Here is a 16,229-nt window from a genome sequence, read left to right on the forward strand (position 1 = left end):
AAGCATTGCTAAATTGCATGTCTCCTATAGTACAAGGAATGGAAAATGTCCCTGGATCTTTGCACTTCCTTGGCATGGCAGGTTGTATGAGAGCTAAAACATTCCTCCCAAGGTTGACCTTCTCATTCCCCTGAAGCTTCCTCTTGTGAGTACACAAATCTTTGAGAAATTTTGCATACTTGGGGATCTGTCTGATGGCTTCAAGGAGGGGGATGTTGACTTTAACTTTCTGGAATGTTTCCAGAATCTCTTTATCCAATTTGGCCTCTGCTCTTTTCTTGTTTTGTGTTGCTCGATGTGGGAATGGCAGGGGCTGGATGTTGGAAGACTCTCCTTGTTCTTGATAGCTGGAGTTTGGCTGCTTGGCTTCTTGGACTGAGAAGGGTTGCTGCTCTTTGCTACCCTCTACATTCTGCTCCTCTACATTCTGCTCCATGTTTGATGATGGTGGAGGGGTTGGGATGATCACTTCTTTCCCACTTCGAAGCATGATGGCACTAACATTACCCCTTGGATTGGCAACTGGTTGTGAAGGAAGCTGCCCCGAACCTTGACTCCTTAACTCATTGATGTTTGTGGCTAGCTGGCCTATTTGGGTCTCCAAATTTTGAATGGTGGTTTCTGTTCTCTGTTGGAATTGGAGTGTGTTAGCTGCTAATTGCTTGACAAGATCATCCAAGCTAGGTTCTGACTTGGGTAATGGTGGTGCTTGTTGCATGGCTTGGTTTGGCCTTGGTGGTGGAGCATGGTTGCTTGAAATTGAAGGATGGAACCTCTGCTGAAATAGTTGATTCTGGTATGGCTGCTGCTGGTGCACATGTTGATTGGAAGGGCTGCCATATCTGAGGTTCGGATGGTCTCTCCAACCTGGATTGTAGGTGGCTGAGTATGGATCATACTTGTGTTGTGGCTGCTGCTGGAAAGGTGGATTATGCTGCTGGAATGGTCTACCAGGGAAGATGCCAGCAACAGATTCATTATTTTCTTGCAACTGTGGGCATTGGTCTGTTGTATGGGATGGCAAGGAGCAAATGCCACAAAGCTGCTGCTGGGGTTGCTTTCTCTCTAATGCCAACTGCCTGACCATGGAAGCTAATTCCTCAAGCTTGTTTTCCATCCTCTGCTGGTCCATAGTGGCAGCCACATTGACTTCATTGATGGCTTTTGTAGGAGTGTTAATTCTGGTGCCAAACTGCTGGGCATTTTGTGCCATCTTTGATATCAGCTCTTGTGTAGCTGCTGGGGTCTTCTCTGCCAAGGCTCCTCCACTTGCAGCATCTACCAAGTACCTGTCCATGGGGATTAGACCTTCATAGAAATATTGAACTAGGAGTTGGTCACTTATCTGATGGTGAGGACAGCTGGAACACAACTTCTTGAATCTCTCCCAGTACTCATGTAGAGTCTCACCACTTATCTGCCTTATATCACAAATTTCCTTCCTGATTGATGCTGTTCTGGAGGCTGGAAAGAATTTTTCCAGGAAGATCCTTTTCAATCCATCCCAGCTGGTAATAGCAGCTGGTGGCAGGTAATACAACCAATCCTTGGCTGATCCATCAAGTGAGAATGGAAAGGCTCTTAGCTTGATTTGCTCTTCATCTACTCCTTGTGGCCGCATGGTTGAGCAAACAACATGAAATTCTTTTAGATGCTTGTGTGGATCCTCTCCTGCAAGACCATGAAACTTGGGCAACAAATGGATCAGTCCAGATTTGAGTTCAAAGTTAGCATCCAACTGTGGGTATTGAATACATAGGGGCTGATAATGCACATCAGGTGCAGCCAGCTCTCTAATGGTTCTACCATCCAAATGACCATGATTACCATTATTTCCATTACCATTATTTCCATTACCATTATTGCCATTGCCATTGCCATTACCATTACCATTACCATTATTGCCATTACCATTATCTGCCATATTGATGAATTTTGGAATAGGTTCGGATGAAGTATTAGACACACTATTAGGGTCAATCCTATCCCGAGACTTAAGCTCTCTAGCTTTCCTTCTAAGAGTGTTCTCTAATTCAAGATCCAAGTCAAGTAATGTTTTCTTAGATGACCTGGTCATGCACTAGAGATCAGCACAAAAACAGCACACAAAATGGCCTATGCATACCAAGAACTCAAAAAGTCAAAAACACACAAACACACAAACACAAAAACAAGTCAAACAAGAGGCCCTTAGATGATTTTTTTATGCAATTTTTCACAAAATTTCAACACAAAAACACTGAGGGACCTAAAAACACTAAAAACCACACCAAATTAGCCACTGAGAAACACAAAATGGCCCAAAAAGTGGTCTAAATGTTGGAATTTAGCCAAAAAAGGCTCTTGTCACAGCAAATCAGTGAGTATTGATCCCCACACCCCTATTTCTTTGGACACCAAAAATCAGCTCAATCGGAGCAAGTGGAAAGCTGTGAACAGTAACCGGGAAACTGATTTTTTTTTTTCCCTCAAAACTTGCTCCTATTTTGCCTCAGAAACCACTCTATATGCAAGAAAACATCAAGGAAAGCATATGGAATTGAAAGAATATCAAGTAGGGATGAGAAAGAAAGAGGATGGAACCGGTATCTCGAGCTCAATCCTTAAATAATGCTATCTGTCATGGAGGTGGTCAAAACCGCTGCTGTGGGTGATCTCCTCTTGGTTGCAGTTACTGGTGCCTATCTGCCAAAAGAAAAGGGAGATTAGTGTGGAAGGTAAAGACAACGTTGAATGGAGTGTTAAAAGAGAGAAAATCAAAGGAAAATGAGAGAAAGAAAACGGAATATCCTCTTATGCAGGTGATCTGCTGTTAGAGGCAGAAAAAGTGGGATTCAGCTTTCTAAAAATGGTTATGCTCCTGATCTGCTGCAGGGTTGTCTACTTGCTGTGTGAGCTTTCTTTTCAGCACCTATCAGAGCACATGAAGACCAGAGAAGGACACAAGGTGTGATACTGAAAATCAGAGAAGAGAAGGACTGCAAGTGTCTTTTTGCTTTTTCAGTTGCTGCAGGGTTGCTTTTCTAGTTGCAGGTCGTGCAGCCCTCTCCAACAGCCACTTCTTGGTTCAAAAATGATTCCAGAAACGAGAAAACATAAAAGGAAAATACACACAAACAAAAAGAAGATCGAAAAGGCAAATAAGGCTTTTCTGTTGCTGCTTGCTATCAGTTTATCTCAAGAACAGAATAGCTTTTCACCAAGAACACCAAACTGATAAACTTATCAACAACTGATAACCTTTTCACCAAGAACACAAAACAGATAAAACACTCAAACAAGAAAACAAAACAAACAGAAAATAGGGTCGGTCCTCTATGTTTTTAGAAGAAAAAACTTGGCTCCCCGGCAACGGCGCCAAAATTCTGACCGAGCGATTGTCGAACCACTCCAGAATTAGAGATCTATATGTCTCTTCTCTAGTTTGCAGCAAAGTGCACCCTAGGTCATCTCTCACAAGGAGCCTCACTTTCCTCTATGAACAAGAAGAACCAATATAACCAACAGTTTGTTTGGGGGGGGGGGGGTTTGACAGAAAACTAATTAACAAAACAGAAAAACAAGGATGGATGAAAAATCAGTACAAGAAATGCAACCGGCTGTGTATTTGTCCCCTCTATGAAATCTTCCTCGTCCACTCTATAAATCTTAGCTTGTTAGGTGTTTTAATCTCTGGATATCAAACTTAAAGCATCCCCAACAACCGTCCAAGGATTAGAATGATTGGAATAACAAAATGAATATAGAAACCTCTTATAAACAAAATGCAACCATCCACTCTCTATTCAACCTATCCGGACCTATGCAAGAACAACCGTTCAAGCACATAATATTCATTTCCTAGATGTTATACCAACCGGTTATAACATTCTGTTCTCTAAGCATTTAACAGAAAATGAAACCATGCAAATTCACACAAACCTGCCATGAACTCCATGCATTCACAAATCTACTCAAACTAAACCAAATGGAAATGAACAAGATTAAAACAAACAAACCAGGTTTTTGTAGCTCATCTGGGACTCAGATTCCACATGGATTCAAGATACACAACCGGTTACAAATGCTCTAGCCTATCATTACAGCAAGGAAAACAAAGTGGAACAAAAGATGAAGGAAACAGAAAAATGCTAACAATAAAAAACGACCAGAATCCTCCCTCTTTTCACTTCCCTCCTCCCATGAAATAAGTGCTAAGAGGCCTTAAATACATGGCTAAGAAATGAAGAGCTAGGAAGGCTAGGGTTGGGCCTAGCCCAACAGAAAATAAGTAAGCCCAAAAAACAGCAAAATTGAGCAGCCCAAGTCTGCTCCTTGAAAGTTAGCCCAAGCTCCTTTAGTTGAGCCACTTCTCTAGTCCATCCAACATTCCCTAAAGCCTGGATCCATAGAAGTAAGATAGAAAATAGTGTAAGGATGATTTGAAGCATAATAAAATAGAAACAATGAAATATCAGCAAAAATTACTTGAAATGGCCTAATAAGACTGAGGTGAAATGCCAAAATATAGTATAAATATGCATGCTATCAATGAGGAGTTGGCAACTTCCCTCATAATTCGAATAAGGATGAGACAACTTATTATATTAAACCCATTTTTATTGATTTAAATTGTTGCATTTAACAAATAAATTAATGTAATATAAATGGAACAAGAATTGCAAACTGCATATAAATTTTCTAGTAATCACCATCGCTTATGTAAATGATGTTTGTAAACCGATAGAAACTAATTGAAAGGACATCTGTAAAAACATATCATTTCAGAACCGATGCATCAAAAATTGATGATAAAAGATGCCCAGGACATCAGTCAAACATATCGGTTATTAATCGATGAAACGCAACTGATATTACTTAAGACATGTTTGGTTGCTCGACCTTTGGTATGCTTTATTGGGAAGCCACTAACTGATTTATACGGTACCGGGTGTTGGGACATTGGTGAATACATATCAGTTCACAACCGATGTATCAGAACTGATATTGAATTGCGAATATTAATACTCTTTTTATAACCGATGCATCAGAACCCGATGATAAAAGATGCCATGAACATTGGTCAAACATATTGCTTAATAATCGATGAAACACAATCGATATTAATTAATATCGTCTGTTTCTTTTCCTAACCTTTGGTGTGCTTTCTTGGGAAGCCAATGGCTGATTTATAAGGTATCAGCTCGACCCTTGGTATGCTTTTTTAGGAAGCCACTACTCCAACCTATATATATACGGTTTAGATCTTTCTTGCTCTATATCTTCAGCCAGATTTACAAAATCGACAATGATTATTCCCCTAGAAGTGAAATGCTTGTAGGAAAATAGATCAGAAACGGAAAGGTTGTGAAGTTGTTGCGTCACAAGAGATTCGAAAAGGAACAATGGATTCAGAGAGCAGCAACATATGTGGGTCCTCCAACAGAAGTGCAAAAACAAAAGGCAAACCAAATGATTATGGAAATGCCTCGATAATAATTGGGTTTGCCTTTTGTATTGCACTTCTGTTGCATTGGTCACCAACCGATACGTTCGACCGATTTCCTTTTGCAACCATTTTCATTGGTTTTACATACTTCTTTTACATGAGCAATATATGTATATGAATTGCAATGTAAACTTAATATATCCATAATAATATTGGTGTATTCATATCAGCTGTTACTTCATTTATGTAAACAGAATTATGTCGGTTATTTCCTTTTGCATCCGTTTTCATTGGTTTTAATTTGTGGCGGTTACTCCAGCGATTGCTGAAAATCGCCGCTAAAGGCTCTGCGACAGTTGATTTAGTGGCGATTTTCAAAACCAATGCTAAATTACATAGCGGCGGTTAAAAATCACAGCTAAATGTAAAAAAAAAAAAAAAAAAATCGTTAAATGTCATTTTTTTTGTAGTGTGTCCCTTGGAGTTCATCAACTCCTATATTCTCTTCTTCTTCATCCTCAAAGGCCATAAAGCATACTCTTACCTCTTCTTTTTCGAATTGGGAAGATTTACTTGATTCACTTCCATCCCATGCATAGAAAGCATGACTTTTTGGATATTTTGAATGTTTCTTCTTCTTCTTATATTTCTTTTCTTCCTCTTTCTTTGGACACTCATTTTTATAATGCCCAACTTCTTGACAATTGTAGCAAGTAGGAAGCAATTTCTTGCTCTCCTTACTTTTCTTTTTCATTAATCTCTTTAAAGTCTTTTCTAGGAGAATTACATCTTCATCATTTTCACTAGAAGACTCACTTTCACTTTTAGTTGAAAATTTGGCTTTTAAAGTTATATTCTTCATCTTCTTTATGAGTTCTTTCATTTGATTAAGAACTAACTCATAGGTTAAGAGATCCCCAATGAGTTCTTCAATTTTCAAAATTCCAAGATCTTTGGCTTGAGTGATACCGGTAACCATAGGTTGTCAGTCTATGCTAAGTGCCTAAGTATTTTCTTTACTTGATCACTTTCTAGGATAACCTTGCCAAGCATCTTTAGAGAGTTAACCAATTTTTGAAACCTAGCATTCATATCACTAATGGTCTCATTAGCTAACAATTTAAACCCTTCATATTGGGACGCTAAGATTTATCCTGGTATCCTTAACTTGATTGGTCCCTTCATACATAACTTCTAATTTTTTCCATAATTCATGAGATGTGGAGCTTGAAGAGATTTGTTCATACTCACTAGGAAACATAAAACAAAACAAGATATATTTGACCTTATGGTCCATTCCAAGATTATTTATATCTTCTTCTGTAGTGCCCTAAATTTTTAGGAAAAATAATAATGGGAAAGGAATGAGCGAGCTAAACCGATGTTAGGTTAAAGTTAGAGGTTAAACCAAGGGGAATTTGGGAAGTCAAAAATGGGTCAAAATGCATATATATTTATGATGTGGGATTTATGGTATTTAGGAATGTTGGAAAGTGGAATTAACGATTTTTGGGGTTAATATAGGAGAAGTATGGTTTAAGTAGGGAATTATGTAAATAAATATAATTAAGGAAATTGGACAAGTATAAAAGGAAAGATGGCATGAGATAATGAAAGGAAATGGGAGAGAGAGGGAGCCCACAGTTTGAGGAGGGGGAGCTAGGGCTTCCAACTCTTCTTCATCTTCTCCTTCTCCTTACTCATTGAATGTACAAGAAGATTTTGTTAAGGTGAGAAGTTGTTTCATCAACTTGCTCCTCCTCTTTGGTTAGTTCTTGTGTCTTGAAGGTGGTTGAAGATTACATCTTTTATGGAGGTTCTTTCTAGCTTAAATCAAAGGAGAAGCTCAATAAGGCAAGTTCTACTCCTTTCGAACTCTTTTAAATTCTTTGAACTTGGTTTGGTGAGGATTTGAGTGAAAAGCCTCCATGTTTTGTAAAACTAAGACCATGTTGATACCTATGTAGAAATGTTTGTAAATATCACTCAACTTGTGGTTAGCTTCTTTGAGATGTTTTGGAACTTTAAATAGGGCCTATTCCACCCTATAATCCATAACAAGTGAGGTGTTATTTAAAAGGGGTGGATTATGTGAGTATTTTTGGGTGTTGGCTTGCATTTGGGTATGATTCGGGGCCTCTCACCACTTTGCCTCACTTCTCATGTGCCAGGGAAGGGGGGGGGGAGAGAGAGAGAGGGTGTTGCTGGAGTTAAGTTTGCTGAAAATAGGGATTTGATTGGGCTACTTCGGATTCCATTAGCCATGTGGGCATTTTTCATTTGCAAGATCAGATGGTGATGTAACAGGTGATCGATGGTTGATGTTGAGCAAAGTTCATTGAGCCGGTTGTAACAATCAAAACTTCAGTGAGTAAGTAGTTACATTTTTAAAGTTCAATGACTATTTGTTAAATTTTTCCAATTCTGTTAGCCACATGGACATTTTTCAATTGCAAGATTAGACAGTGATGTAATAGGTGATGGATGGTTGATGTTGAATAAAGTTTAGTGAGGAGGTATTAATAATCCAAAGTTTAGTGAGTAAGTAGTTCAAAAGAATTTTGACATTGGAATGCATGATGAAATTAAATTTTATTTTAGTGCTTAATAAAAGTAATTTAGAGCACTAAGTTAATAAACATTGATAAAATAATTTCATCATCAAAATACAATTGATTTTTATCATCAAAAATATATCAAAGGCAAAATCATCAATCTATCAAGAACACAAGGATTTTTATTTTGCCTTTGAAAAATATTGCTTCATTTTAACCAACGGTTTCAAAACTAATATTTGAAAATTCATTTCAGAGATTTCATCATAATACTTGTTTGTTCAAATCTCCATGTATAAGAATATAATTCGTTTGGTTTGCATTTTAACAAAGTATTTAAAATTGTTTTTTGTTGAAAACCATAAACATGACTCATGACATAGGGATCAAAACCAAATGTTGTTTTTCATCATCAAAACTAAACACAAGTGTAAAACATTAAAGCCCTCTATCAATGACTCGATTCAAGCTTAAACATCTCGAATTTCTCTTAGATTTGAAATGAAACCCTCGGCCTCAACTGCTTTATTTATAGCTAATTCTCGGCCGAAATCTGTCCAATCTCAAGCTTGCTTAATCCCTAAGCTTCAAAATCTAGCCATTGAGTGCCTCGTTTAGCCTTGAATCATGAGAAAATCCCCTTGATTTTTTGGCTAAATTTTTGGTCACTATCTACCATAAATTTCGTCCCATCCACGACTGATTTCGGCGAATAGCCACCACAAGTTGATTCATCATGGAAAAAGGCTACTTTAGGACCTCTACGCGAGCTTCATGACGACAGCAGGCGGTAGTGTTCGCACTACCAGGTTTTGGAAATTACACTTTCACCTCAAGCTTCTTCCAAATGCCATTTTATCCATTTTCCATGAAGCTCTCGAGTTTTCCAATAATTCCATAAGACCCACAGACCCACAAGTTCTAAACTCTTCATTCTATCCTAAAAAATTTAGGAATAACGTCTTTTTGACCTTTCTTATGCAAAATTAAAAATTTACACTTAGGCCCGAGTATACGTTTTGACCACTAATCCCTTTTGTTTCAAATCGAAACCACTTCAGGGTTGTTTTATTCACAAAATCAAAGTCTCCTCAAGGTTCTATTGACTTTTTGGAAGTCCCTTACGGCCATTCGATCTCTTAGGTTGAATCATAGTTGTACCAAAAATCGTCTATATTCTGATCGCTTTCAGTGTTATAAATATCGTTTCAAAATGCTCGCTAATGAAATACCTTTTCCCTTAAATATTTACGTCCCTGAGCATTCCCTGTAGTTAATTCAGTCATCCATAATTGTGAGAAATTACACCGTAACCCCAAATTATCAAAAAATTTCACTCATGACCCAAGATAAATTACACTTGAGTCCTTTAGAAAATCTTGGGTATTACATCCTGAGTATCCTTTAGCCATAACTCAGGACGATCCTAATTGCAATGAAGTCTAACTTCATATGAACTTATTAAAGCTCATCGATTACCATGCATTACAGTCCTTCCACTAACTAACATCTTGACCGAGTGAGAGTCATGGACTAATTAAACTCATATGACTCGATATCTATAACAGATCCAAATGTGATATAGTTAGCACGTTAGATCCAATCTGACATTGGAATTTTTTTCAATCTCATTCCCACCCTTGCCATGGGATTTCCAATCACAATCACCAACATGGATCACATAGGATGTTTGTCCCCCATCCAATAGAGGTAATTGGATCCCATCAATGAGTATCTGTCTCTATACACCATTGCACAGAGAGCATTCCCACCTTTTACACCAAATGATTCTACTCAACAGGAATCCTTGACACCAATGTACAAAACACCATGTCACCTCTGGTTTGAGGACCAAATACACAATCGAGAGCTAATGACAGATCATTAATCCTCAAGCCATGAGATCTATAGCAAAAGTCACATTTAATGGACGTTCTCTAACACCCCCTCCCACATCTCTACTATATGCATCCCATGTAATTTGGCGTGTGACTTACCACCCTATTCCCATTAGCATCCAATACCAACAATGGTAGTAGCCCATGTCTCGATCCACTAATTGATATATCATATTCCCTTTATGATAAATCTAAGGATAGAGAATACCTTTAAGAAATCCCAAACTAGAGATCTATGTCACATAGTCTTAACACCTTGAGAGTAGGAACTCTACCAAGAAGTCTAGGGACTCATTATTAAAGATGAGAGGGGGAGATATGAATAAAGATGTGACCTTATATTAATATCAAGAATAATCAAAAATACCATTCACATACATCCCATGTAATGTAAATCTAGCATCTAGGGCACTATCACTAATTAGAGAATCTCGTCACATATTCTTAACACCTTAAGAAAAAAACATTCAAACAAGAAATCTAGTGACTCATTTGTATAACAAACTAGAGAGTTTAATGAATGATGATAAACTTTCCTTTTATTAATGTATACAAAGATACGTTAAATGTATTTATTACATTTGTCAAACGTCATCTAAATCTAACATTAGAGCATCAAATGCGCTTCCTGTGCCATTAGGTAGGGCCTATGTCCTTTCACCCAGAATTCTTTTTCACTGGGGGCTTGGGATGAATCCACGAGACATTTCAATTTGTCTTTGGATACAAAGGTGAGGGTGGTGCCCCCTCCAAATTATTGATCTTTGTCCTGCACATTTGTGCATATTGGTGGAAGGAATGGGGTTTAGGAAATGTTTCTTTATTCTAGGTCCATTGGTACTCACCCTCTCTGCTGTACTAGGGCAACTAATGTCGTGCGTCTGCTCCTTGTTGAGAAAACCTTTCCACAAGGGGACTCTATGGGATTCAACATCCTCCCTCTTATTTGGCCCTGAAGAATAGCGATGAAGACTAGGCTACAGATAAGACCTGCTGGTTTAAGGCGATTTGGGGACTCGGGCACGTTCATCACCCCTAGTTGTAGGTGGAAACAGTGCTACCATAGCTTGATTTACTTGTTAGATGATTAACAGAGCTCTATGCCTAATGCATATTTTGGATGCTTATTAGAATTCTATCCATACTAAGTATTTATCAAGGCTTTGTATCTCATAGTGCCCTGGCAGGTATATTGTTACCCTTAAAGTTATTTCACTTTGAATAATTTTACATATGCAATTGCTTTACCCCCCACAAGTTAGGGTAAACTGGCGTCCCTAGAATAGTTACATCGAGGAGTCGAGTTTTCTCTATGTGCCTATGTGTACGCAAGAATACAGGTACCCATGAAATGTGTTATCCTTACTTAAAGCAATCGAACATTGAGCACTATTGTTGGTAACTTGTTGTCGCTTTTAATATTCTACTATTATGTGTCCAGCTCTACTTCTATGCATGCATGCATGCATACATGAGCAAAACACATACACACACTAAGCCCATACACTTAGAAATCCAAGCGTTTGCCTTTTCTCAAAAACTTACGTTGATTTCATTAACATTTGTAAGTTCAAAATACAATAATCAGAATGAGAAAAAATTCCAAAAAGATAAGAGAAGTCTAGCCTAAGGTCAAGCCTTAGAGGATTTACCTTCAAGGAAAGAGGTAGGGACCCCCTCCATGAAATCCAAGCCCATAAAATCAACGTCTGTCAAAGTGTTGATCACTTTTGGCACATTATTTGCAATAGGGCCTATTGGCACTGGTGATCCCGAGGACAATTCTAGCATGTACGGACTCCATGGTCCAGCAAGGTTAGGCAAAATGCCTTCCTCGATCTTTACATAATCCTTTAGCGTCGTTGGGTATGGATCTCCAGGCTCCCGCCAATCAAGGATGCCACATTGAATCCCTTTTACCATGTAAATAAGCTTTGGAAAATTATCTTCAGGGTTCATCTTTTCCAGATACCCCAAGCCAAGTAGAAGTCGTATTTCACGAAGCTCATGGTGTAGCTCTCTTTTTCTGCATGGCATGCTCGGGAGAGCCGATACTCATTCACTACCACCACGTGAATATAATTAATGTTCACCTTCTGTAACTGATGGGCGACTTGCTCATCTTTTCACTCTGCCTCCTGGAGTCAAGTTTGCAAATAATCACTACAAGAAAGATGGGTTTTAACGACAGGAAAGTCAGTGGTTGAAAGTTGATTTTTGGTCGTTAAAAAGTTGTAACGACAGGAATTTTCCTGTCGTCGGTCGTCGTTATTGCCTCCGAGGATAAAAGTCTTTAACAACGGGAATGATAAACCCGTCGTTAATTGTATTAGCGACCGTATGATTTCCATCTTTAAAAATAATTATTAAGTACCAAATTATAACCTAATAACGACAATCTTTCCCGTCGTTAATAGTCTAAACAATTAGTGACAATATAATTCCTGTTGTTAAAAATAACCTTTTAGTTATCAAAACACAAACCAATAATGATAATATTTCCTCTCGTTAATAATGTGAACAATTAGCGACGGTATGATTCCTATCGTTAAAAAAATATTTATTTATTTTTTATTTTTTTAAATTTTTTAATAGTATGAAAACAATTGCTAATCATCAATGATAAAAAAATCCTGTTTTGATATAAACCACCAAACCTATATATCATTATCCATATCAAATTGGAATAAAACTTAGAAGATCAAATATGTCATTAAAATAACACCAAAGTAATCATTATTTATTAGCATTTACGCACCAAAAGTAGTATATATATAAGTGTTAATTGCCAACAAATTACACCAAAAAATATGTTCAACTAAAAATAACACTTTGACAATTGTATATACTATTAAAAAATGTACACCAAAAAAGATATTCAACTAAAAGTAACACTTTAACAATCATATATACTATTCAAAAGTGTACAACAAAACACTATATATAGTCATAAAACTGTTCATGTACTCCAAGACAGTAGTTGCTTCCTTTAGAGTCTTGTTGTCTCATTGACCTACAAAAAATAAAAAAATAAAACACGAATTTAGAATCAAAGAAGTGTTCAAATGGTAGGTAGGATGGTAAGCCTCTTCTCTTTTGCGCCACAACTATTGCACTTAAGAAACCCAGTTATATATGCAATCACTTGAACAAAGTAGATATTAGAATTTCATATCTTTGGGTTAGATGTAACTACGGAAAATGCCCCGGTATATCATACTACATTTCGACAGAAATGAAGGGGACAGATTGTAAGGGATCACTCTGATACCACTTGTTAGGGAATAAATCAAACACAAACAAATTTTGTAACATGCACAGAATCAAAATCAGATGCGCAAAGATTTAGCATGACTAGGCAATGTGCCTACATCCTGGGTAAAAGAGCACAAATTCACCATGCGAATAATAGGTTACAAAAGAGTAAAACTATCTCACTCAACCCCAATTTACCCAAACTCAACATCTCATTAAGATTCTACAACACTCACCACTTAATGTCCCCCACCCCCATCCGAGAATAAGATAGGTCAGAATTGGATATAAAAATCCTCTCTGTTTTACTTTGGTTGGATCATCTAAATTTTAAATTGAAGGCAACCTCAACACGGATAATTAGATCTATTTCCAATAAAAAGGTGATGGTGCATCTCACTTTAGCTACTTTGTACAGTTTCTCATAATTCTTTCCACTTTCCTCATTCTCCTCTGAAAAAATGTTCTATTATCATCTACCATGATTTCCACTTTATGATCTTACTAATGAAAATAGCAAGGAGAAAGAGAAGAAGAATCAGATAGAGAAAAAGGTGCAGAAAATCCCTGAGAAGAATGGGAGAAGCACATCTGAATACTCTGTATAATCAATATTAATAAAACTTAAAAAAAATTCTGATTATACTCCTGTTTATTCAAGAAAATTGATAATCCTAATAGGAGTCAGAAAAATAAAACTCTGCCGGGGAATATTCCTATCCTAAATTGACTAGGCTTCTAGCTTCCTAATCCTATTTTTTTCTCCTAAAATGGGTTCAAATTCATGGTTCCTTATTACTACAATATTAAAATCTTAACTATTTGTGTTATTTTGAAACATATCCATTATACTGTTCAAGTCTTAACTTAGTTCATACCCCTTAGTTTTTTCTTTTCTTTCCTTTTTAGAGAGAGAGAGAGAGCACTTGGAGAGGATTGCGGTCTATGATAGATTGTTCCTTGAATTTTAGCTTACAAGAGAAGTTGCGGTTCCCCTGTATACTCATGGTGCCATAGTGATCACAGTACAGTTTTCCTAATATTAGATTGTATACGGAAGTCGTTACCTGAAAAGAGAAACTCAAACTTCATACTAGGTGAGAAAAATGAAAATATAATGATCCAGAGCCAAATTTGCATGTTCTTTTGGGCCATACCTTATGCCATTGGAAAACTTCTCCATCATCAAATTCCAAAGTCAACACACCAAGAGGATCAAGCTGAATTGAGCGACCCCAAAACTTGCTTTTAAGATTGCTATCTCCCCAGAATTTCCATCATGTACCCTCATAATGGCATGCTACAATCATTGGATGGTGACTAACCTGACAAAAGTAAAAGCATCTTTAGAATAGCATTCCCATTGGCAAGAAGCTCTAATGCATTTTCATGTTAAATACATATAATAACTCAATCTAAAGATGTATATCTTTTAATAATAAGAAATTAAATGCAAAACTTGTATGGTGTTAACCATTATAGGTACATAAACAATTTTTGTTATGAAGTTATCAAAAGCTTCTTTAGTTATGGCTAGAAACCCCATTATTTTCTTTCTTCTATTGTTCTTACTATTTGTCTTCACCACTATTGTTCAAGACCCTATTTACCACCAAATTTTACATTTCAACAACACTTTTCCACCTAATCCTATGCTATTGTGCACTTCTCATCATCCTACAGCTTTTGATTTCTGAGCAAATAAGAAAGAAATTAAAGTTCTAATTCATAACATCTCCTCCTTTTTCATTTTTCTTTTTGATCGGGACTTTTGATCCTCTATTTGAAGAACATGTTGGCCTTGAAGTTGACAAACCCCTTACCTTTCCTCTAAGTAAAGTACCTGGAGGTATGAAGACATGTTTACCAGTCTTTGAGCCTTCCTTGTCTTTTGTCTCTTTCATATTACTACAAAGCACAACCAAAATAAATTAGTAACATATAACAAAATAAACATGCATGCACAATAAAAACTAGGTATGCGCAATATATGCATGCACATATAAAAGTAAATACAAAAGAGTTAAAATTCAATACCTTAGGTTGCGTTCTCTTTACTGTTTTTAAGTCATTTTTAGTTTTTAATTTTCTAAAATAATGAAAACGCGTTCTCTTTACTGTTTTTAAAAATGCATTTTTGAAAGAAAAAAAAAATTGTGAAGAAAACTCAAAACAACAAAAAGTTGTTTTAAGTGTTTTCATCCAAAACAAACTCAAAACTCAAAATATATTTATTTATTTATTTATTCATATTTTATTATTGTAATGGGAAAAAATATTATAAAATTTATTAACTTTAAAATGTATATATATTTTTAATAATATATTAACATTAAATATTTATAATTTACTTAATAATCAAATTTATTGAATAAAATATCATTAAAAAATATTTTCAAAATTTCAAAGAGAACGCGTTTTCTAATTTTCTGTTTTGAAAAATAGCTTTTCAAAATGACAAAAAGAACGTGTTTTCAATTTTTTAAAAAGAGATTACCAAAACAGAAAACTAAAAATGAATTCAAAACTCAAAACTGAAAATTGAAAAGCAAAGAAAATGCACCCTTAGTTTCTTTCCTTTCTTTTCTTTGAATAAATAGTCGTGTTAACGACCATTGGGTCCATGTCTGTCCTTGTCCAATGCACATTATCACCTATATCCATTGAGTTGGAAGCTTGAAATTCAAATGGGATTGATGCATTTTGAGGACTGATTTCAAATGTTTGATTTGCATCATCAATGTCATCATCCTTTTGAAATGGGAAATTATATAAATCACGAGGCTATGTTTTTGTAACTACATGCCATCCTTTGATGTAGTTGTCATCCATATAAAATACTTGGGATGCTTGATTGGCTAATACAATGTGATCATTACCTTTCAAAAATCAGCATGGGTTAATGGATATAAATCCATATTTATCGACCTTGATGCCTTTATTTGTAACATGAACATCAAACCATTTGCATCGAAATAGTACTACTCTGTTGTTATCAAGATATTGTAACTCAATTACTTCAGTCAAAATGCCATAGTAGTTTATTTCATCCTTCCCATTTCCCACATCACCAAGTACAACTACTCCACTATT

Source organism: Diospyros lotus, chromosome 1 (assembly GCF_014633365.1).
Source record: "Diospyros lotus cultivar Yz01 chromosome 1, ASM1463336v1, whole genome shotgun sequence".
Taxonomy (NCBI): Eukaryota; Viridiplantae; Streptophyta; class Magnoliopsida; order Ericales; family Ebenaceae; genus Diospyros; species Diospyros lotus.